The sequence below is a fragment of the Hyla sarda genome, chromosome 4 (assembly GCF_029499605.1).
Source record: "Hyla sarda isolate aHylSar1 chromosome 4, aHylSar1.hap1, whole genome shotgun sequence".
Taxonomy (NCBI): domain Eukaryota; kingdom Metazoa; phylum Chordata; class Amphibia; order Anura; family Hylidae; genus Hyla; species Hyla sarda.
This window is the reverse complement of record NC_079192.1, coordinates 37,892,810-37,918,593: the sequence shown is the minus strand read 5'-3', so window position 1 is coordinate 37,918,593 and position 25,784 is coordinate 37,892,810. Positions and strand designations below refer to the sequence as shown.

At 44.2% G+C, this 25,784-nt stretch overlaps 1 protein-coding gene across 3 annotated transcripts in view; it reads left to right on the top strand.

Annotated features, from left to right (window-relative positions):
- The window catches only part of PDE4A (phosphodiesterase 4A), a 1,221,221-nt gene that overhangs the window by 484,440 nt on the left and 710,997 nt on the right, over positions 1-25,784 (top strand). The window contains exon 1 of one of the 3 annotated variants that reach the window (XM_056570568.1): positions 13,462-13,476. The exons of the other annotated variants lie outside the window; for them this stretch is intronic. The gene's annotated coding sequence lies outside the window, so the exon portion shown is untranslated. Of the gene's footprint in view, positions 1-13,461; positions 13,477-25,784 lie in introns of those variants that run through there. 3 annotated transcript variants of the gene reach the window in all.

Here is a 25,784-nt window from a genome sequence, read left to right as displayed (position 1 = left end):
CATACACTAGCACAGCTTGTATAATACAGATATCTAGATGTGGGAATCCAACTGGTCTGCACCACAGGACTCGCCAGTGTGAATTTGCTGCTGAGCTGGAGGTCAGATGTCAGCTCAGTTTTTATAGCAAATTGTCCGATATATTCTGCAAACACTGCAGAAGTATAGTGTAAATGTCAGCGCACACAACCCTGCCGCCCAGGGGGGATAGCATGGAAATGGCATGCAAATTGTATGTGTGATCCACCCACGGAATATGAAGCCAAATCATTCACTTCTACACAGGCTGCATAAAGGACAATCAAAGTCAAGGTTCAGGCCACTTTGGTAGGATTTAAAGAGTTTAAACTTTCACAATTATGATAGTGTATTCATATATAGTATCAATGTATTTGAGAAGCTGCTTTTCTTTACTTTCCCCATTGTGATGGCTGCTATGGTACCTGAAGTTTTTTTTTTTTACTGATGTCAGGAGATATTAGAGTCAGTGAAGGTACAATAGAGACAGCATGACACTCCTGGATGTAGAAGCCCAGCCCAATATGGCTTTACCATTTTGTAAATATTTTATTATAGTTTTATATCTGACAACACTAAAGACATTTCACACTGCTACAATGTAAAGTAGTGAGTGCTCATCCTGTATAAAGTATTTAATGTTGTGTCCCCTCACCTGTTTCCCCCCAGTACATATGTTCTGCAGTGTATTGTATTATAAAATCTGTTGTATCTTTAAGAGTTATGACATGTGATCATTACCCAGGAGGTATAAGTAACCAGGTGACCCCAAGAGTGACCTATGGCCTCCCTGCTAGTCTCCCCCTTATAAGCCCTGGATGGAGCTAGCTCTTTCTCTTTTCCATACAAGTCTTAGCTGAGGTCCAGTGCAGTCGCCTAGTGTGTGTGTCCAGAGTTTTAGAGGCCTCAAAGTCAAGTCCTGCAGCCACCATCAATTCAAGTAAGTCACAGCTTTATGAGTCAAGTCAAGTCAGTCCCTGTCATCTGTCAAGTCAGTGTGGTCAGCATTTAATTGTTCAGTTCTACTACAAGTCCCAGCAAGCCCTTAAGGTCTCTGTGTCACTGGCCACCTCCTTGGGCCCTGGCTGAACTGTATAGCCTTTACCAACTGTCTACTCTCAGTAAAGCTACCATTGTCGGTAACTTGGCGTCAGTCTTTATTGCCTGTCTGCCTAGCCCAGGATCCAGCGGTATACCTTCGGTGATTATAGGCTATACCAGGCCCTGTCGTCACAAATACAAGAGGTTAATGTCATCTGCACCTAGGGTAATTCTATCTGCCCTGCATCAAACCCCTCTATCACACCAACATTGCTGGAGAGGTTGAAGGGTGGGGGGTGGTGTGAGCCTGTCAGTGTTCAGACCATACGCCACAAACTGCATCAAATTGGTAAGCATAGCAGTCATGAGAAGGAAACTTCTTCTAAAGATGTTGCAATAAAGCCTGCAAACAGTTTGCTGAAGACAAGCAGACTAAAGACATGAATTACTGGAACCATGTCCTGTGCTTCCAAGAGACCAAGATAGACGTATTTGTTTCAGATGGTGTCAAGAGTGAATGGCGGCAACCAAGTTACTTGTACTAAGACAAGTATGTCTTGCCTACAGTCAAGAATGACAGAGAGAGTGCTGCTGGCACTGAGGAGCTTCAGTTCACTGAGGGAACCATGAATGCCAACATGTACTGTGACATACTGAAGCAGAGCATGATCTCCTCCCTTCGGAGACTGGGCCGCAGAGCAGTATTCCCACTTGATAATGACCCCAAACGCACCTTCAAGATCATCACTGTCTTGGTAAAGAAGCTGGGGGTAAAGGTGTTGCACTGACCAAGCATGTCTTCAGATCTAAACTCTATTGGACATCTGCGGGGCATTCTCAAGCGCAAAGTCAGGGAGTTCAAGGTCTCTAACATCCACTAGCTTTGTGATGTCCAAATGGAGGAATGAAAGAAGACTCTAATGGCAACCCGTGAAGCTCTGATGAACTCCTTGGGATTTAGAAGTTTAGAAATTGGGATCATAGTCATCTGTAATACTGCCATCACCCAATATGTACAGTCCATACTTCCTTCCAACATGTATGTCAAATGTCAGGAAGGCATTACAGTATATCATGTTAGGCCCAACATATCCACATTTCTCCTGAACAATAAGTGTGATCAAGTAGCTAGCTATGTGTGCCTCACATTCTCCATATATCTCCAAATGTCATATTGAATTTTAATAGCGGCATACTGTTAATAAAAGCATACTGCAGAGCAACAACAAAAAAAAAATATCTCTCCTCCTCATCCCTACTGATTCCTTGTCTTCAACATAATGTACACAGTAATCACACCAACCCACCGCGTGTACAGCGAATGAAGGAGCACCAGACACCTACATAAGAAGGGAACATCCTATGATGAAGTGCCATTGAAATGTTATTTCGTCTTTAATCTAGGCTTATTTACTGCACCTTAGGGGACTTGATGTTAATACTTACAATAGTATAAAGAGTCTACAAGTGACAGTATGCAGCCATTATTATACACTATGTGAGAAGGTATTATAATGCAAGAAGTACTTTATGTCTAATGCTGCACTTCATAACTTGGTAAAGACAATTTTAAAATAGTGTAAGATATTGCTGCACAGTATAGACACCACATAGTACAGTTCAATATTCACTTTATGTCCTTAAAGCATATTCTGAAGGAGAAGTAACAACATCATCATGTCACTTTAGGGTCCAAAATACTATACTAATTAATTTCTTCATCTTCTTATATAGAGATCAGAGGTGTGCATATATATATATATATATATATATATATATATATATACACACAGTACAGACCAAAAGTTTGGAAACACCTTCTCATTCAGAGTTTTCTTTATTTTCATGACTATGAAAATTGTAGATTCACACTGAAGGCATCAAAACTATGAATTAACACATGTGGAATTATATACATAACAAAAAAGTGTGAAACAACTGAAAATGTGTCATATTCTAGGTTCTTCAAAGTAGCCACCTTTTGCTTTGATTACTGCTTTGCACACTCTTGGCATTCTCTTGAGGAGCTTCAAGAGGTAGTTGTCACGATGCCGGCTGGCAGGAGGTGGATCCTCTGTGCCAGAGAGGGATTGGCGTGGACCGTGCTAGTGGACCGGTTCTAAGTCACTACTGGTTTTCACCAGAGCCCGCCGCAAAGCGGGATGGTCTTGCTGCGGCGGTAGTGACCAGGTCGTATCCACTAGCAACGGCTCAACCTCTCTGACTGCTGAAGATAGGCGCGGTACAAGGGAGTAGGCAGAAGCAAGGTCGGACGTGGCAGAAGGTCGGGGCAGGCAGCAAGGATCGTAGTCAGGGGCAACGGCAGGAGGTCTGGAACACAGGCTAGGAACACACAAGGAAACGCTTTCACTGGCACAATGGCAACAAGATCCGGCGAGGGAGTGCAGGGGAAGTGAGGTATACATAGGGAGTGCACAGGTGAACACACTGATTAGAACCACTTGCGCCAATCAGCGGCGCAGTGGCCCTTTAAATCGCAGAGACCCGGCGCGCGCGCGCCCTAGGGAGCGGGGCCGCGCGCGCCGGGACAGGACCGACGGAGAGCGAGTCAGGTACGGGAGCCGGGGTGCGCATCGCGAGCGGGCGCCACCCGCATCGCGAATCGCATCCCGGCTGGAGGCGGTATCGCAGCGCACCGGGTCAGTGGATCTGACCGGAGCGCTGCAGTAGCGAGAGTGTAGCGAGCGCTCCGGGGAGGAGCGGGGACCCGGAGCGCTCGGCGTAACAGTAGTCACCTGAAATGGTCTTCCAACAGTCTTGAAGGAGTTCCCAGAGATGCTTAGCACTTGTTGGCCCTTTTTGCCTTCACTCTGCGGTCCAGCTCACCCCAAACCATCTCGATTAGGTTCAGGTCCGGTGACTGTGGAGGCCAGGTCATCTGGCACAGCACCCCATCACTCTCCTTCTTGGTCAAATAGCCCTTACACAGCCTGGAGGTGTGTTTGGGGTCATTGCCCTGTTGAAAAATAAATGATGGTCCAACTAAACGCAAACCAGATGGAATAGCATGCCTCTGCAAGATGCTGTGGTAGCCATGTTGGTTCAGTCTGCCTTCAATTTTGAATAAATCCCCAACAGTGTCACCAGCAAAGCACCCCCACACCATCACACCTCATCCTCCACACCAGCACACCTGTGAAATGAAAACCATTTCAGGTGACTACCCCATGAAGCTCAACAAGAGAATGCCAAGAGTGTGCAAAGCAGTAATCAAAGCAAAAGGTGGCTACTTTGAAGAACCTAGAATATGACATATTTTCAGTTGTTTCACACTTTTTTGTTATGTATATAATTCCACATGTGTTAATTCATAGTTTTGATGCCTTCAATGTGAATCTACAATTTTCATATTCATGAAAATAAAGAAAACTCTGAATGAGAAGGTGTGTCCAAACTTTTGGTCTGTACTGTATATATATATATATAAATCTTGCTTTTGTAAAGTCTTTACACCCTTTTACTTTTTCACATTTTATTATGTTGCGGATTTGTGCTGAAATAAGAAAAAAAAACATGCTTTCTCCCATCATTCTGCACTCATTACCCCATAATAATAAAGTAAAATCAGAATGTTAAAAATATTTCATGATTTATTGAGAAAAAACTATAATAGTACATTGCAAGTATTCAATATACAGTGGGGCAAAAAAGTAGTCAGCCACCAATTGTGCAAGTTCTCCAACTGTAATTTTCATCATAGGTATACTGTACATAGTTAAAGCCCACTTCGCAGCGATTACAGCCTCCAGTCTTCTTAGAGATTTTCGGGCATTCTTCTCAGCAGATCATCTCAAGCTCTGTCAGGTAAGATAAGGATTGTCAGTGGAAGACATTTTCAAATCTCTCTAGAGATGTTCAATGTGGTTCAAGTCAGGGCTGAACAACTCAGGTAGTCCATAAGCCTCTTGTGTTGTCTTGGCTGTGTTCTTAGCATCATTGTCTAGTTGGAAGATAAATCAAAGGTCTAGAGCACTCTGAATATTGTTTTCATTAAGAATATATCTTTACTTTGTGCCATTCAACTTTCCTTCAACTCTGACCAGTTTCCCTGTCCTAGCCACTGAAAAACATCCCCACAGCATGATGCTGCCACCACTATGCTTAACTGTAGGAATGGCATGAAAAGCAGTGCCTGGTTTCCTCCAGCCATGATGTTTGAATTGAATTGAGTTTTGGATTCATCAGGCCAGAGAATCTTGTTTCTCTTCAGTCTGTGAGTGTACTTTAGTGCTATTTTTTGCTAACTCCAGGCAGCTTTCACGCATCCTTTGTTGAGGAGATGCTTCTTTCTGGCCACTTTGCTATAAAGCCCATATTGGTGGAGGCTGTAGTGATGTTGACCTTCTGAAAGTCTCTCCCATTGGCAAACAGGATCTTTGGAGCTCAGCCAGAGTCACTATGGGGTTCATGGTTATCTCTCTTCCCAAGATCCTTCTCCCCAAATTACTCAACTTGGTGGGGCGGTCAGCTTTTGGGAGAGTTCTGGTTGTTCCAAACTTTTTCTATTTAACCACTTAGGGACTCAGGGCATACAAGTACGCCCCGACGCACTGGTACTTAACCTGTTAAGAACGCAGGGCGTATCCATACGCCCTGCATCTCGAGTCCTTAAGGATGCAGGGCGTATGGATATGCCCATGGGAATTCCGGTCCCCGCCGCTAGCCGGTTGGGGACCAGATCGGGATGCCTGCTGAAATCATTCAGCAGGCACCCCGGCACATCACCCACATCACATCGGAGAAAATTGCATGTCAATTCAGACATGCGATTTTCTCCAATTCCGGGCTGATCGGATCTCTGGTGACCCGATCACCCGGAAAATAGGGATGATCGGAGTTGTCAGTGACAGCGCCGATCAGCCTAAGGGATAGGAGTGAGGTCGCAGTGCTGCGATCTCCTCCTATCCCCTGCCATTAGTCACAACTGAATTCTGACCAATGGCAGCGCAGGACAGGGGGTTGCCATGGAAACCCCCCATTTTGCCCACCCCTGGATGTCGGGCAGAACGGGGGGGGGGGGGGGAGAAGATGGAGGCCTTTACCTGAGGACCAGATGCGTGGGGCCCGGCGATCATCGCAGACATCCACCTGAGATCACGGCTCAGGTAGGGAGTCGACGGTGAAAGTGAAATGAAAGTGAAAGTAATGTGATCTTTACTGTGGCAACCACTAGGAAGGCCAGACTGCAACTCCCAGCATGCTGGGAGTTGTAGTTTTGCAACATCTGGAGGGTCACAGTTTGGTGACCACTGTTACAGTGATGCACAAACGGTAGCCCTCCAGATGTTGCCAAACTACAACTCTCACCACCCAGGCATGCTGGGAGTTGTAGTTCTGTAACATCTGTTCCTTCAGATTTTGCAATTTTTATGACATTTTTGAAAATTGCTGCTCTACTTTGAAGCCCTCTAATTTTTTCAAAAAGTAAAAATATGTCCATTTTATGATGCCAACATAAAGTGGACATATTGTATTTGTGAATAAAAATAAAATTTATTTGGAATATCCATTTTCCTTACAAGTAGAGAGCTTCAAAGTTAGAAAAATGCTAAATTTTCAAAATTGTCATGACATTTTGGGATTTTTCACCAAGAAAGGATGCAAGTAACGGCGAAAATTTACCACCAAAATAAAGTAGAATATGTCACGAAAAAACTATCTCAGAATATTCGGTAAAAGCATTTTAGAGTTATTAACGCATAAAGTGACGGTGGTCAGAATTGCGAAAAAAAAGGCTCAGTCCTTAAGGGGTTAAGGACCCAGGGCGTACCTGTACGCCCATGGGAATTTCGGTCCCCACCGCGTGTCGGGCGAGGACCGGACCGGGATGACTGCCAATATCTATCAGCAGGCACCCTGTGAAAACCCTTGGGGGGTCCTGAGTCAATTCAGACCTGGAATCGCCACAGATCCGGGCAGAACGGGGGAACTGTCCTGTGACCGGCAGCAGTGGAGGTCACTTACCGGCGATGATCGGCGGCAGCGGCCGGCGATCCTCTCCCTGGTGCGGCGATCCTGCGACTATGGAAGCCGGTGAGTTGTTGCCTAGCAACATCTGGAGGGCTACAGTTTGGAGACCACTATACAGTGGTCTCTAAACTGTAGCCCTCCAGATGTTGCCAAACTACAACTCCCAGCATGCCCAGACAGCTGTTTGCTGTTTGGGAATGCTGGGATTTGTAGTTTAGCAACAGCAGGAGGACTACAGTTTGGAGATCACTGTGCAGTGGTCTCTAAACTGTAGCCCTCTAGATATTGCAAAACTACAACTCCCAGCATGCACGCACAGCAAACGCCTGTCTCGCCATGCTGGGAGTTGTAGTTACGTACCTCCAGCTGTTGTATAACTACATCTCCGAGCATAGCCTTTGTCAATCAGTACATGCTGGGAGTTGTTGTTTTGCAACAGCTGGAGGCACACTGGTTTGACAATACTCAGTTAAATAACAGAACCTAACTGATGATTTTCCAACCAGTGTTCCTCCAGCAGTTGCAAAAGTACAACTCCCAGCATGCACGATCTGTCAGTGCATGTTGGGAGTTGTAGTTTTTCAACATCTTTAGGTTTGCCCCCCCTGCGGCAAATTTTCCACCACAGCACAAACTCCTAGTGGGAAACTCACCGTAAACCCGCCCATGTGATTGTACCCTAAAAACACTACACTACACTATACTAACACATAATAAAGGGTAAAACACTACATATACACCCCCTTACACTGTCTGCCCCAACAAAAATTAAAAACATATTGTACGGCAGTGTTTCCAAAACGGAGCCTCCACTGACTGTCCACGTATGCTGGGAATTTAGCAACAGCTGGAGGCACCCTGTTTTTAAATCACTTGCGTAGAATACCCCTATGTCCATTCTATGCAATCCATAATTTAGTCCTCAAAAGCACATGGCGCTCTCTCACTTCGGAGCCCTGTCATATTTCAAGAAAACAGTTTACGGCCACATATGGGGTATTTCCGTACTCGGGAGCAATTGCGTTACAAATTTTGGGGGGCTTTTTCTCCTTTTACCCCTTATGAAAAGGAAAATTTGGGGTCTACACCAGCCTGTTAGTGTAAAATAAAAAACATTTTTTACACTAACATGCTAGTGTTGCCCGATACTTTTTATTTTCACAAGAGGTAAAAGGAAAAAAGCATGTAACGCAATTTCTCCTGAGTACGGAAATACCCCATATGTGGGTGTAAAATGCTCTGTGGATGCACAACAAGGCTCAGGAGTGAGAGCGCACTATGTACATTTGAGGCCTAAATTGGTGATTTGCACAGGAGTGGCTGATTTTACAGCGGTTCTGACATAAATGCAAAAATATAAATACCCACATGTGACCCCATTTTGGAAACTACACCCCCCATGGAACGTAACAAGGGGTATAGTGAGCCTTAACACCCCACAGGTGTTTGACAAGTTTTCAATTAAGTTTTTAACTGAAATGCTGGTGTTACCCAGAACATACCTCATATGTGGATGTAAAGTGCTCTGCGGGCGAACTACAATGCTTAGAAGAGAAGGAGCGCCATTGGGCTTTTGGAAAGAAAATTTGTCCGGAATTGAAGGCCACTTGTGTTTACAAAGGCCCCATAGTGCCAGAACAATGACCCCCCCCCCCACATGTGACCACATTTTGGAAACTACATCCCTTACATAATGTAATAAGGGGCACAGTGAGCATTTACGCCCCACAGGTGTCTGATAGATTTTTGGAACAGTGGCCCTTGCATATGAAAAATGTAATTTTTGATTTGCTCAGCCCACTTTTCCAAAGATCTGTCAAACGCCAGTGGGGTTTAAATTCTCACTGCACCCCTTATAAAATTCTGTGAGGGGTGCAGTTTCCAAAATGGGGTCACATGTGGGGGGGGGGTCCATTGTTCTGGCACTATGGGGGTTTTGTAAACACACGTGGCCTTCACTTCCGGACAAATTTTCTCTCCAAAAGCCCAATGGCGCTCCTTCTCTTCTGAGCATTGTAGAGGCCTCCCCGCCTCTCCATAAAACTACATGTAGAAGGTGTGTCAGCCGCGACGTCACGCTGCGGCCGGCACTCCTTCTGCATGAGAGCCGCGGCAGAGCCCAGCGGTCGGACCCCCGCAATCAAACACTTATCCCCTGTCCTGCGGATAGGGGATAAGTTGTTTTCGGCCACAGATGGCTGAAGTTTTATAATCAGATAAGCTTCTCATGATGTGTTGTATATCCAGGGTATTACTGATTTTTAGCAGCTTGAATGTGGAATATTGATATTTTATAGTCTTGTTTTGTATATTTCATGCTTTGTCAGCATGCCTTTAAAGTTTGACTCTGATGATTGATTGCATGTAATGTGGTCCGATCAGAAAACCTATAATACTCCAGAGCCCAGCTTTCAGTAATCCCACCCAATGGATGCCGAAAGGCAAAAGTGCCCAGATCATTCTACCTGGGATCTATTAGAACACGGTGGATGTCTTTTTTATAATGTGAATACTAATGCTATTTGTATACAAAAGGTTTTTTGGGGTTTTTTTTTATTCACTTTTTAAAGTAAGCGAAACCCATTTTCCAATTCTCTTTTAACAAATTCATTGGAGGGGATCACTTAGCTACAAAGAAGAACTACCATTTTAAAGGACCTGGCTCATCTATACATTTCCATCCTCACCACTCCATGGAAACTGCCCTAACTAAAGTGGCCAATGATCTGCTGATCACCAATGCCTCAGGCCAATTACTGCTGCTTCTCTTTAAAGCGTATCTGTCATTTCACATAAAAAATTATGCTTTTATATGTTACTCACTAGGTCATGCAGATGCTTTACATGTTTTTTTATGTGTTTAGCTTCTGTTTTTGGCTCACAGATCTCTCCTTTCTGCTGCTTACTCATTCTGATATCCGCTGCTCAGGAAGGGGCGTGTCAGAGGCATGCACTGAACCAGCCCTCACTCACCATGCATTCACTTCCTCCCTGAGTCTGCTGTGCTGGAACTCTTCATCCAATCACTGCAGGCTGCTCTGTAACCCCTCATCTCTGTGTTCAGACAGAATTATGATTGACAGGACAGGAGTCGGAACAGAGAAGTTCTAGTTCCTCTTCACTTCCTGGACTTTGTCGCTGCCTATGCTTTAGCTGGGACAAAGATGATATTGTTGCTGGATAGGATTATATTCTGGATTATATGGGGACCTCTAGTGGTCTTTTTCATAAGCTTGAAAGAAAAACATGATTTTATAACTGTCATGTCTGTATTGGCCTGTGTTCACACACAGCTATTGGTTTGGTTGTGTGTGAACAGTTTTATGTTCCCTCATGAGGCAATAGTTAATAGCCTTTGGCATTTTAGCCAATAGCTCCTAAGGTGTGTCTATTTAAAATCAGCCCAGTCTAGCCTCTGGGCTGGTGATTGACTTCATTATATCCAAAAATAGATAAGAAAAAGCAGAAAGTGGTAGCACACCAAAAGTGTATATATATCAAAGTTAATCTTTATTGTACAAAAAAATAGCCGTATGTAAATAAAAACATTTAAAATGAGGTCCACAAAGCATCTCGGACCACCTTAAGCCATAGGGAGGGATCCCAGACTTAATCTGGTACTCCCCCCACAAACAAGGACACCCTTCAAATATCTCAATAGTAAAGTACAATGTTCCCCCTGTGACTTCTGGCCCCAACACAATATGATATAGGATACACAAATAGCAGCTTTAGTGGTCCAAACTCGTAAAAAAAATGTAATGGTCTTACTGCAAGCAAAATAAGCAATTTCTAAATAAACAATGCATGGCAATAAATACACTGCAGCTGCAACAATAAATTAATCAAATAACCCAGGTCACATCATGTAGTCAAAGGAGCAATTACATATACGTCACACTGTCATGTAGAGAGCGGGTATCTCCCAAAAACCCTAAGTCCCCACGCGTTCCGTCACTCTTGGTGACTTCCTCAGGGGCCCACTTATCTATTAACATGACTTCATTATATCCTGACTAGCTAAGATGCTGGACATGCTGCATGGAGCTCTTGGTGAAACACTCTTTGTTTGAGCTTTAATCCACTATCTCTGCTTTAGTATGAACTTTGTATTTTCTAATTTTAGCCATGGTTAGGTGGCATGCTTATAGTAGGTTTTAAGCTGTGTTTGTTTTGTCGGTTTTAGGATTTGTATGTCCTTTTTGCTATGTGTCTGTTCATACTGTGTTTTCTCTTGTATCCGTTAATATGAAGTTCTGTGTTTTATATTTCTGTTTTCCTAGTCAGATTCTGACTACACTGTGGAGTGTGCCACTGGCCAGTAGTCTATTTGGATTTATTATTAATGGCTACTTTGTTAGCGGAGTGTCCAGTCTTGTGTCCAGTGTGAACAGTGTCCTATGTTAGAGTGTTCGGAGGGATTGCTATTCCTGTCTTGTGTTCAGTGTGAATAGTGTTCTATAATTATATCCTGTGTATTTAGGCATCCCTGTTACCTGTCCATGGGGACTCAGAGGGTATTGTTATTCCTGCATCTACTGGAGGTGTTCAGAAGGGTTAGCGATTATTCCTGTTTTGTGTTCAGTGTGAACAGTGTTCTATAAATATATCCTGTTTATCTAGGCATCCCTGTTACCTGTCCATAGGGAATACGTGTCTACTGGAGGTTTTATTTGGGATTCCGATAATTCCTGTTTAGCGATAGATCCTGTTTACCTGTCCATGAGGACTCAGAAGGAATTATTATTCCTGTGTCTACTGGAGGTTTTTCTAGGGGATTAAGCTTATTCCTGTTTTGTTCTGGAGTGTGTTCAGACTTATCCGTTTTTCTGTCTGGTGTTTTGAACTCTATATGTTTTAGTTCTTTATTCAGATCTTTGGAGTTCTGTTCATGACCGCTTATCTATAGTGTCCTCTGTTCACGACCACTGAGTCCTCTGTTCATGTCCGCTGATATAGTGTGCCTGTGCTGCTCACTGATCTGTGTCCTCTGGAGTTCTATGTTCCTGTTATGTTCCTGGTTTGTGACCGACTCATTATTAGTACGTGTTTTTATTAGGCCCCTGCACTTTAGTTCAGGAAGGATGGGCAAGTAGGCAGGGAGAGAGGTTTTAGGGTCAGTTTAGGGCTCACTCTCCCTGTCCCCCGGTCGGTCCCTGACAATAACTGTAACACTCGAGTTTCTGAAGACAGTGTATGTGACGGTGTATGTGGATCCGCTGGACCTGTTTGGCAGATGACTCAGACCATACCAGGGAGCGGAGTCTAAGGTGCCGCTGGTTTTCACCAGAGCCTGCCGCAAAGCAGGATGGGCTTGCAGCTGCAGGCGACACCCAGGTCGCTACCCCTGGCATTGCTCGACCACACAGGTGGCTGAGAAGATGCGAGGCACAGGAGGGATGAGGCAACTCGTAGTCTGGATAGCAGAAAGGTCAGGGCAGGCGGCACAGTAGCGTAGTCAGGACGTAGCAGGAGTTCGGTAGGCAGGCGGCAGAGGAGCAAGGTCAAGTCACAAAAGCAGGAGATCTGGTACACGGCAAGGCAATACAATGGAACGCTTTCTCTAGGGCACAAGGCAACAAAGAGGTGGCAGAGAACTGAGGAGGGTGGAGGAATTTATAAACAAGCCACAGGTGGATTACACTAATGAGCATACTGGCCCTTTAAATCTTAAAGCTCCGATGTGCGCACGCTCTAAGGGACGGGGACACACACGCCGGAGCAGAGAGGCGGAGGCAGAGGCAGGAGAAACACCTGGAGAGTGATGGACTGGGGCTCGCATGCGGGCATGTCCAGCGATGCGAGTCCCAGCCCCATCAGCAGCAGAAGGTAAGGGGACCATGCGCTCACGACCAGCGTGTGTGGCCGGAGCGTATAGCGTAACAATAACTTTGCAAAACGCCATCAGAAAAGATACATCTATTTTTTTTTATCTCCCTTAACCGCTATCTGTGCATGTCTGCAGCTCTGAGCATGATATACAGCTGACAGATCCCCTTTAGGTTACACTTGTAGTAGCCTGTGTACTACTCGACAGGAGTAAATGCTAGATAGTCCAGCTGACCTGGACACAATACATTGTCAGATTTCCTCCAGACTTGTGAGGTTATTAGCACAAAATTTGCCATGGGGCCAGTTCCAATACTATGTGACAATCACTAGCTGTACATTTTGGCCATTGTTCGATGGGGCAGAAGGCATTAGGAGGGCGGACTATGCTTTGTCTGTTGGTTTGCTTATCAGCTGTTATAGTTGACATTTTAATTGTGTATTTGCTGAAGCCAAAAAAAATCTGCATGTTTTTGCTTTTCAACTGGGCTTGGAGTCAAAGAGCAATCATTATAAGATGTCGGAGAAGAGGAATACTGGACGGCGGCTCTTGGATCGCTACAATCTTTCATTTATTAATTTCAACTTCAAAGCAAAGTAAGAAGGAATTGTTTATATGTCTGCCCTAGAAATACCACTTTATGATTTGACTTTGGACAAAGGTTTTGTGACTGTTGTAGGACTGGCAGGACAGACTAAGTTGTATCTCTGCAACAGCTGGTTATCTCTATCCATCCTATAGCTTGTGTATACAAGTCAAGATGGACATGAATCTAGTCCAAATAGTACTAGACTAAGGCTTTTCACAATGACATTTCCTTTTTGAATTTTGAAATTAAAATTGATAAGGACAACAAGAACTAATATTTTCCTGCATTGTCCTCAAGGGTCTCAAATGAACCTGATTTTGAGTTATGTTTGCCGGGGTGAGCATTGGTCCTGCTTAGTGGACTGCTAAAACAAGTGGACAGCACTCCTTAATGAGAAGGGAAACAGTAAAGCCCAGTTTTTAATGTCTTCATATACAGTGAACCTGGAAAATACTTACAAAAATGATTTGTTTTACTGTTAGCACTGCAGAACTGCCATAATAGACAGTTATATTTATTATCCTTGTACCGTGACATCATTGTGTGTATTATCCCTGTACTGTGACATCACTGGGTGTATTATCCCTGTACTGTGACAACACTGTGTATTATCCCTGTACTGTGACAACACTGTGTATTATGCCTGTACTGTGACATCACTGTGTGTATTATCTCTGTACTGTGACATTACTGGGTGTATTATCCCTGTACTGTGACATTACTGTGTATTATCCCTGTACTGTGACATCACTGTGTGTATTATCCCTGTACTGTGACATCACTGTGTATATTATTCCTGTACTGTGACATCATTATAGTTAGGAATATCCTATAAGAAAAAGGTTACATATTACCAGAGGAACCTCATGATATTAAGATGGGCAATATTTAATTACAGACATATCAATGTGGAATGCTAAATACACTCCACCCCCTTCTAACCAACTACAAATCACATGGCTCCAAGAATCAGCAAATCCATCTAAGGATATATAAACATGTAAGAACTATGATGTACTTCCACCCCATTCTGGACTATTTTCTATACATGATTTTGGTAAGACATTAAGACAAATAGCCGAGTTTTATGATCTCGCTAGACTATATTTTAGGAGGAAGAACTTGAAACAAGTTTCTGTGTGGGAAATATACTTAAAACACTTAGTTTGGCGAGTAGGAATTCTATAAATATGTCTAAGCAATTATTGAATGCTTTGATAGATTATGAGCCTTGATTCTTCTGCAGGTAGAATGAAGTCTCACAATATCCTAAAACTATTGTCAGCGGGACCCGGAGCACTCACGGCGTGCTTCTGTCTGCAGCACTCCGGGCGGCATCGCTGACCGCGAGCGCTGCTCCCTGGTCTCCGGAGGGGACGCGATCCGAGGCACGGGTCGAGCCCGTCCTCAGATCGCGCCCCATGTCACTCACCTCTCGCCCCTGTCTGCTTCCTCCCGGCGCATGTGGCCCCGCTCCCTAGGGCGCGCGCGCGCCGGCTTGCTAAAATTTAAAGGGCCAGTGCACCACTAATTGGTGCCTGGCCCAATTAATCCCATTTCTATAAAAACCCACTTCCCCTTCCTCTCCTTGCCGGATCTTGTTGCCTTGTGCCCTGAGAAAGTGTTATAGTGTGTTCCCAAGCCTGTGTACCCAGACCTTCTGCTGTTGCCCCTGACTACGAACCTCGCTGCCTGCCCTGACCTTCTGCTACGTCTGACCTCTCCTCTGTCTAGTACTTGTGTACCGCGCCAGTCTCAGCTGCCAGAGAGGTTGAGTCGCTACTGGGGAACACGACCTGGTAGTTACTGCCGCAGCAAGTCCATCCCGCTTTGCGGCGGGCTCGGGTGAACACCAGTAACTGCTTAGAACCGATTCCCCAGTACGGCCCGCGTCATCGCCTCTCTGGCACAGAGGATCCACCTCAAGTGTACTCACCAGCTGCTAGTCCGGACCCTGACAACTATCATCTCAATATGGAGATAATTAATTATTTTATTTTATTAATTTATTAGCCAATCTAAATGGTATAATTCCATCCACATTATCCCAATTAGTCTTAAATAAATGGAATACCATTTTTTGTGTCTCTTACCAAGTCTATGTAAGAACCTTACTTCTGGTCCTAGGAAAATTGAACGGCCCATCTCATCGTCATGGATAGCCATTGGTCTGGTACCGTGTGATCAGTCCGTCTGCTGGAATCTTACATGGCTTTCCCACTGGGTTGGACCTCTTTTCTGTGTCTTTGTTTGTTCTCTACAGCCTACAGTCAACAGTTCAGTACCCTCCTTAACATCTGGTTTACCAGACTTTTTAATTAGTTAGACACACCCTCCTAAATCCGAATTCCCCAATGAATGTAGGTTGGGCGTGTACATATGGTAATTACTATGACATCACTATAATACCCAGAATGCATTGAGCATATCACCCATAATGCCTTTCTTGTAGGTGTAATGTCAACTACTCATACGCTAGGGGGTGCTATTGCATCAGCAATTAGCATCATTACCATTAAGGGTCAACTGTCAATAACTGGTCTTAAACCCACATTCCACACCTGACGTATGGAGCCATAATTTAATAGGTGTGACATATATAAGTAATTAAAACCTGGATTCTCATAGACATAGATTCACCAACTAGACATCCAAATTTATTGGAAAGATAATAATACAATGTGCGAATGTCTAGAGAATGTAACCAGCCCCCTTTTCTTGTCTTATCGAAACAGCCATAAATATCTAAAGAGACAACAAACATTCTCTCAGGCTGCCACTTTTTGTAGAGATGAAACTCCAGACTTGTGGCCTACTTAGATTAAACACAAAATAACCGACATCATGCTATTAAACATATTGTCAGGATCCGGACTGGTATGCAGCGAGGACACTGGAGGTGGATCCTCTGTGTCAGTGAGGTGATGGCGTGGGCCGTACCAGGGGAACGGAATCTAAGGGGTTACTGGTTTTCTCCAGAGCCCGCCGCAAAGCGGGATGGACTTGCTGCGGCAGGTAACCCCCAGGTCGTTCCACCCGATAGCGACTCAACCCCACTGACAGCTGAGACAGGCGTGGTACACCGGGACAAGGCAAGAGCAAGGTCGGACATAGCAGAAGGTCAGGGCAGGCAGCAAAGGGTCGTAGTCAGGGGCAACGGCAAGAGTCTGGATACACAAGCTTGGGATACACAAAACGCTTTCTCAGGGCACTAGGGCAACAAGATCCGGCGAGGACAGGAAGGGGAAGTGGGTTTTTATAGGAATGGGAAGTGATTGACAACTGATTGGGCCAGGCACCAATTAGTGGTGCACTGGCCCTTTAAATTTCAGAGAGCTGGCGCTTGTGTGCCCTAGAGAGCGGGGCCGCGCGCGCCAGGACGTGACAGCCGGGGAACAGGACAGGTGAGTGGATTGGGATGCGACCCGCGGGCGGGCACGTACCGCTACGCGGATCGCATCCCCGCCGGCAGTGACAGTGCAGCGCTCCCGGTCAGCGGGTCTGACCGGGGCGCTGCAGGCAGGAGAACGCCACGAGCGCTCTGGGAAGGAGCAGGGACCCGGAGCGCTCGGCGTAACACATATTAAACATAGTGATTCATTTTTGGGGTGTATGATTAGCATGACAGAACCAGAAACCCCAAATTACTTTTTTAAATAAGTCTACTATGGCCGACAATAGGCTGCATGGTGTTTTAGTGTTGGTTCACACTAAGGATGTGGCTGGGGCGCCTTTCTGTGCATCTTAAAATGTTGAGAGGTATTGATGATGCCGAGCCCATATTACTTGAGTCCTTATTATAAACTGTTGTCCATGAAAACAAATATTGTTTTGTAAGACAGAAAAATTTTCCAGGACAAATTCTAATGCTGTCATGGACCTTTGAGAATTGGCTTTAGAGATCTGCCTTTAAGACAATACAATGTTCTACACATATCAGTAGTATTGATCTGGCGTACATTTTCCAGGCTGGAAGCACTGGATGAAATCTGGGTCTATGATGTTTGCTGTGCACCATGCCAGGTCATTCTCTGCTCCAGACATTCTTCTGCATAACCAAGCAATTGTCTGAACCATAGAAATTAATTTTTGTTTGTGTACAATGCTGAAATGTGAAACCGGAGCTCGGCACAAATAAAAAGCTCTCCTCAGCCACGTCTCTGGAGGAGCCTTATTCCCAGCAATGACAACCAGACCAGATGGTCAGCTCTGCTCAGCCATGTTGTCAATGAGAGAAACTGCAGAGGCCTATGGGGATTGACACGCACGTTGTCAAAATGTCAAGACAGGGCAGCGCAAGGAAAAATGCTTTCAAATCAAATTATTCTGAGCAGGGTTAAAGCCATAAGAAACAATATAGGAGAATAAAAGGAAATAATACAACACAAGGAACATTCTCCAGCATGTGTACAACGGCGTTCTGATATATCATCTTAATAGCTGTGAAGTCAAGTTAAAAGGTCACTGTACTGGAAACAAGGCGAGATGGGGAGGGGGTTCCCATAAAAAGGGACAAAATATTGCTTATGTTCTCCCTCTGGATTCTCTGTTATGATGATTGTCCTTAGGGCCAAGTTCTCACATTACACATCTACAAAGAAGTTCACACATTGTAAAAACAAAACAAAACTCAAAATTGCAGTAAAATATGTATAAAAAAAACAGTTGGATGAATTTTTAAATCTAATAATATGTTCTATTAAAGTCTATGGAAAATGGCAGCCGTCGGTGTACACATTGTATTAACCCCTTAATAATGCATTGATTTAAAATTTGAATTTCTTTTTATTTTCCACCCATAGACCAATATGCAGGACCAATTTTTTGGACATGACTTATTTTACCACAAAATCTACAGAGAAGCCTAAAAAAAAAAATTTGGGGGGGCAAAATGAAAACATCCTCCCCCAAAATTTAGCAAACTTTGAGGTAGTTTTGTTTTTTCACAGTACACGTCATGGTTCAAATGATGGTAAATACCATTACAGTAATACACGATTTATATAGGTTTCTTATATTTTACTACTACTAAAAAGTTTTTGCAAGAAAATGTGTTAAAAAATGCTTAAAGCTGTCCTCTTCTGACTCCTATAACTTTTATTTTTATGTATATGGAAATGGATGAGGGATCATAGTTTTTAACAGTACTATTTTTATTTTGATGGGACTTTTTAAAGGATTACTATATTGGAATCTAACTGGGAACCCCTGCGATCCCCTGTACGGGCCCGCGGAAGTCTGCAGAAAGGGGGGCATTCCGTCCCCCATGATGCGGCAGTCGACACACCACCTCCATGTATCCCATAGAGATACATGAAGGGGGCGTGTCTGCCGTGGCTTCCTGCTGGGGACAGCATGGTGCTTCCTGCGGACTGCCACGGCCCTGTAAAGGAGATTGTGGGGGATTCAAGCGGTCAGACCCCTAGCAATCTATAATGTAGAGTTATATAAGGGATAAGTTATATTCCACTACAGTACTCCTTTAATCAAGTTTTATTATTATTTCCTGGACTTTGGTATTCTTTTTAATTTTACGGGGTTCACCATGTGGTTTCATTAACATTATATTTTAATAGTTCGGACATTTAGGCACACGGCAATATCAAATATGTTTATTTCTGTTTAAATTATTTTATTTGAAAAATTGGAAAAGAGTGAGTTACCACATTTTATTTTCCAAATGCAAACATTAAACAATGCAGTGCTATAGCACAGCATTGATCAGTGTTATCAGCTCTCCACTTGTACAGACTGTCTGCACAAGAGAGCCAATCAGACAGCACAGAGGCAGATAAGAACCTTCCGTATTGGCCAGAGAAAGCGCAGAGAGGTGCTTGAAGTAACTTCCATCCGTCCGTGTCTGTTACCTTTAGGATATAATAAAACTTATTACATTTTCATTTCCAGTGAGTGCTACATACTTTTTTTTGTTTCGGATGTTACTGTAACTATTGTGGACCTTTACCTTGTCATGGAGTCATGAGAAGGTGAGAAGTGTCTATCTCTCGTTTACATGGGCCACATATGTTTACATGAGTCCAAATACCTACTGTACAAGCAGAACAAGAGCCATTGGATAATTATTTCACACATGTACATAGAGCACTAGAGCCACAGGTCATTGAGTTCAGGCATGTATATAGAGCTATAGAACCATGAGACAGTGGCCAGAATTCCTCAATGTGTTTTTTTGTAGGTTTTGGTGAACAATTGACACAAATTTTGAGCAATCGCTTATGTTTTGCAAAAAGAAAAAATTTCAATTTTTTTACTCCAGTTTTCTGGTGCAAGCATTGATAAATTCCCTCCAAAGAGTTCACATGACATCACCATGGGAAAAAAATACTGTGTCTGTAAAATTTACATACACCCGTAGGTTTGCAACCAGCAGGTAAGTGCATTTGCCTACCTGTCAAGGAAGCACCTCACAGAGATCAGCAATAGTATTGCTCAAACATGGAGATGTCCAAAGGCAGCAGGATCATACTGAATGAGGTGCAGGTACTTGATAGGTGCCCCTTTTTCTTTTATTTATCTGTGCAGGGGGGAAAAGTTACTATTTTTGAGCACCATTGCCTGTATCTTGTAGGTGAGTATATAGTAATGGCTTCCTTAGGAACACTGTAGAACTTCTGAAGCCATGGGGCTGGCATAAGTGGGATCACTCTGACCTAAAATAATTATGGACACTGTGGCCAGGGCCGGATTATCTTTGGAGCTTTTGAAGCTCATGCTCAGGGCCCCGCTCCCTCTGAATCACGCAGGTCCTGGTTGGCAGTTACTTAAAAACAGGGATCTCCACATAGAACATAATGGCAGTGACCGCCCGACCAGGACCCGCTTTGTTCCTTCTGAATGCTGGAGGGGATGATTTCTTTGAGGACCTGTGGTGATGTCACAATCATGTGACTTGGGGGCGGAGCTAAAGTTCCCGGAGCAGCCAGGAGAGATGAGTGTATGTGGTGAGTTATTCCTGCAATCTGTTGGTGTGAATTAACTGTATTCAGCAGTGTTTCCTTACCAGGGTACCTTCAGCTGGTTGGAAGACACTAATATACAGCATATACATGTGAGCTCTAAAGCTGCACTGACTATTCTGCTGGTGGGGTCACTGTGTACATCAGTGTTTCCCAACCAGGGTGCCTCCAACTGTTGTACAACTACAACTCCCAGCATATCTGGACAGCCTAAGGCTGTCAAAGGCTGTTTAGGCATGCTGGGAGTTGTAGTTTTGCAACAACTGGATGCTGTGAGGTCACAATGTACATACATTACATTACTTATCCTGTACTGATCCTGAGTTATATCCTGTATTATACTCCAGAGCTGTACTCACTATTCTGCTGGTGAGGTCACTGTGTGCATACATTACATTACTTATCCTGTACTGATCCTGAGTTACATCCTGTATAACACCCCAGAGCTGCACTCACTATTCTGCTGGTGAGGTCACTGTGTACATAAATTACATTACTTATCCTCTACTGATCCTGAGTTACATCCTGTATTATACCTCAGAGCTGCACTCACTATTCTGCTGGTGGAGTCACTGTGTTCATACATTACATTACTTATCCTGTACTGATCCTGAGTTATATCTTGGATAATACTCCAGAGCTGTACTCACTATTCTGCTGGTTAGGTCACTGTGTACATACATTACATTACTTATCCTGTACTGATCCTGAGTTATATCCTGTATTATACCCCAGAGCTGTACTCACTATTCTGCTGGTTAGGTCACTGTGTTCATACATTACATTACTTATCCTGTACTGATCCTGAGTTATATCCTGTATTATACTCCAGAGCTGTACTCACTATTCTGCTGGTGGGGTCACTGTGTACATACATTACATTACTTTTTGTCAGTGAGATGTTAGTGGTGATATCAGGGGTGATGTCACAGGTGAAGTCAGGGGGTGATATCTGAGCACTCAACGGTGATGTCGGGGGGTGCACTCAGCACTCAGTGGTGAGATTAGGAGATGACGATGAATGGCGTAAATGTAAAAAAAAAATACAAAAGTCTAGAATTGCTTCTTACTCACAAAAAATGTCCCTCATATAACCTTGTATACGGAATAATAAAAGTGTTATAGGGTTCAGAATGGGAAAATTTTATGCATGTTAATTTTCTGACAAAAACTAGAAAAATACAACAAAACCTACATTAAATGGGTATTGTTGTAATCATATGGACCTACAGAATGTAATTTTAACCGTAAAATATATTGCATAGAAACTAACCCACCCCCCCAAAAACTTTGCAATATTGAGTTATTTTGCTATATTTTCTTTATGAATTGAAAAATGTATTTATTGTATGTGGGTGTGGGTGCATGGGGGGCCCCATGAGTTGTCAGTCCACCCCTGCTAGCCGGCAACCAGTTTCAGTGGGAGGGGAGGGGGGACTGTCTTGGGGGGGGGATTGTTTGGGGGCCCCACCATACTGAAGTGCTCCGTCTTCCAGACAGCCTTACTTTGGACCTGACTGTGGCTTTTATATATGGGGTCATTGGGGCTGGTATTATTGGGGAAAATTATGCATTTTCATTGACAATTATTGCTGACATGGCATTGTGGCATTTACTGCTATAATTATACTTTGGCTGATAGAGGGGGAAATGGCTCTCATCAAAGATGCAAGTCCTGCCTGTTCTTGTTCCTTCTACCTTCCATGTACCATTTATAATACTGGTGTCTAATTGAGTAGAGGGTCCTTTGCCTCCCCTAAGGTATAAGGCTGCATTTGAGACAGTGACTTCTGCACTTACTATAGCAACTTCTTTAGTATTCTGTAGTTGTTATATTCTATAGTTGTTATATGCATGAAGCGTATACAAATCTACCATCTCCCAACACGTTCCAATCCTGATGATTAGTTATTCCCTTGCCGGTATTTATTTAAGTTGTGAATATATATTTTACGAAGTTAGGACATAACATTTTTATCATCCTGGTGAGGAAATGTAAGCTCAACACCGTGATAAATATGTTTTTTTTTTTTTTACAAAATATATTAAATCCTGATGCTTAAAGTATTCAAGAGAACAGGCCTGTGTGTATGGAAGAAGCGATACATCACTTTTAGGTGACAGCTATTAAACCTCATATTTGACTACAGAAAGCGGTCTAGTACTTAAAAGGAAACATTAAGAACTTGTATTAGCTATATAGAAAATTCAATGCAATCTGTTTCTGGGACTTTTTTTCATTTGAGCTTTAGTCTGTTGTATGGGATTAGAAAAACATGTCATATGCCACTCTTGTCTATGGGTTTTGTGAGTTGTCGAAGCTGCAACAAACAGATAACCTGTAAAAAAGCTTTGTGCTGTTTTGTATGGAACCATATGTCTTTATTCTGTTACAATATGGTTTTATTGTTTGCTTTTTATTAAACAATTTAACAAAAAGAGGAAAAGAAAAATAATAAAATAATCATAGTGCATCATTTTTACAGATCATTAAATTAAAATGCTAACTATACATACCGTATATACTCGAGTATAAGCCGACCCGAGTATAAGCCGAGACCCCTAATTTCAACCCAAAATCCCAGGAAAAGTTATTGACTCGAGTATAAGCCTAGGGTGGGAAATACCTCATCCCCCCCTGTCATCATCCAGACCCGTCATTAACATCCTCATCATCCCCTTGTCATCATCCCACACATCCCCCCTTCATCATCCCCTTGTCATCATCCCACACATCCCCTTATCATCCCACACATCCCCCCTTCATCATCCCCTTGTCATCATCCCACACATCCCCCCTTCATCATCCCCTTGTCATCATCCCACACATCCCCTTATCCCACACATCCCCCCTTCATCATCCCCTTGTCATCATCCCACACATCCCCTTATCCCACACATCCCCCCTTCATCATCCCCTTGTCATCATCCCACACATCCCCCCTTCATCATCCCCTTGTCATCATCCCACACATCCCCTTATCATCCCACACATCCCCCCTTCATCATCCCCTTGTAATCATCCCACACCCCCCCCCTTCATCATCCCCACCCCCCTTCATCATCCCCACACCCCCCCCCCTTCATCATCCTCTTCTCATCATTCGCCCTCAGTGGTCTTCAACCTGCGGACCTCCAGAGGTTTCAAAACTACAACTCCCAGCAAGCCCGGGCAGCCATCGGCTGTCCGGGCTTGCTGGGAGTTGTAGTTTTGAAACCTCCGGAGGTCCGCAGGTTGAAGACCACTGCGGCCTTCAACATGCGGACCTCCAGAGGTTTCAAAACTACAACTCCCAGCAAGCCCGGGCAGCCATCGGCTGTCCGGGCTTGCTGGGAGTTGTAGTTTTGAAACCTCCGGAGGTCCGCAGGTTGAAGACCACTGCGGCCTTCAACATCATCCAGCCCCCTCTCACCCCCTTTAGTTCTGAGTACTCACCTCCGCTCGGCGCTGGTCCGGTCCTGCAGGGCTGTCCGGTAAGGAGGTGGTCCGGTGAGGAGGTGGTCCGGGCTGCTATCTTCACCGGGGGCGCCTCTTCTCCGCGCTTCCGGCCCGGAATAGAGCCGTTGCCTTGACAGCGACGTATCTGCGTCGTTGTCAAGGCAACGTGACTATTCTGAGGCCGGGCCCGAAGCGCTTAGAAGAGGCCTCCCCGGTGAAGATAGCAGCCCGGACCACCTCCTCACCGGACCACCTCCTTACCGGACAGCCCTGCAGGACCGGACCAGCGCCGAGCGGAGGTGAGTACTCAGAACTAAAGGGGGTGAGAGGGGGCTGGATGATGTTGAAGGCCGCAGTGGTCTTCAACCTGCGGACCTCCGGAGGTTTCAAAACTACAACTCCCAGCAAGCCCGGACAGCCGATGGCTGCCCGGGCTTGCTGGGAGTTGTAGTTTTGAAACCTCTGGAGGTCCGCAGGTTGAAGACCACTGCGGGTGGAGGAGTTCACTCGAGTATAAGCCGAGGGGGGTGTTTTCAGCACGAAAAATCGTGCTGAAAAACTCGGCCTATACTCGAGTATATACGGTAATTTTGTTACGCTAGACTGCAGTTAACCATCAATCTTTTCTTGTGGTTTCCAGTATAGAATGTCTGTGTAGACCAGTATGTATATTCACATACTGTGGCATAATTATAAAAAGTCCATGTAATATGTATATTAGAAGTCATATATATTTACCAACATGGTAGAAGTTTGTTTGAAATTAATAATCAACTGCATTTAAGCTAAGGGTGTACAATATATCACAATCGAATCGTGATTTTTGTGAATTGCTATATAGCGATTTCACCCATACAAAAAGAATGTGCGATTATTAAGAGACACAGTGAGACACATACTGAATGGGCCGGGCCGCACGCAAGCAGATGAAACACAGGAGCCAAGCTGGTCACTGGGCTCTAGCAGCTGCAGGCCCCGCTCCCATGTGGCGTGGGCCAGCCCCTCCAGCCTGCGTCTCACTGTCTCTCCTCCCAGCAGTGCTCAGTGCTAGGAGGAGTGGACAAACCCAGCCATGCAGCGGGTCTATGAAGCAAGCTCAGAGGCTGAGCTCGCTTCATATTGGCTAATGCCAGTATACTGGTGATGTCCGGCATTTACCCTTTAGATGCCGCGATCAAAGGGTCCCTATTTTCTTTCTTGCCATACGATCTGCGCTACAATAATGCAAGCAGCCACAACAGTCTGTAGTAATGGAGTGCCGATAACACTGATAAATGATGTGCTATTGGCTCCTATGGCACAGCATTGATCAGTGTCTGCAAGCAAAATATTACATCTGTGTGTCTCCAGTTTTTGCAAAACTACAACTCCCAGCATGCCTGTACAGCCTTTAACTGTCTGGGCATGCTGCGAGTTGTAGTTTTGCAGCAACTGGAGACATACTGTGTGCCAACACTGCTCCATAGGGACTAGAAAAATTGTGGGAAAAAAATGTAAAATAAAATAAAAAGATATTTAATGTGAAAATGCCCTAATAAAAGTTTAAATCACCCCTTTCCCACCATCTTTAAATACAATAAAGTAATCAAAAAGTCCCATCAAAACAAAATGGTATCAATAAAAAATACAGATCACAGCGCAAAAAATAAACCCCCTTACAGTCCTGTATATGGAAACATTAAAAAAGGTTTCAGGGTCAGAAGAGGACACGTAAAAGAAGTACTCCAGTGCAGTAAAACTTATCCCCGATCCAAAGCATCGGGGATACGTTTTAGATTACACACATTTTCCCCAAATCGTGCAGACCTAATTTAAACTCATAGTGGAGACATAAGATATCGTCCCATTGGAACCCTATTTTGCATGTGAGTTGCCCTTATTGGTAGATTGGGTCAGAAT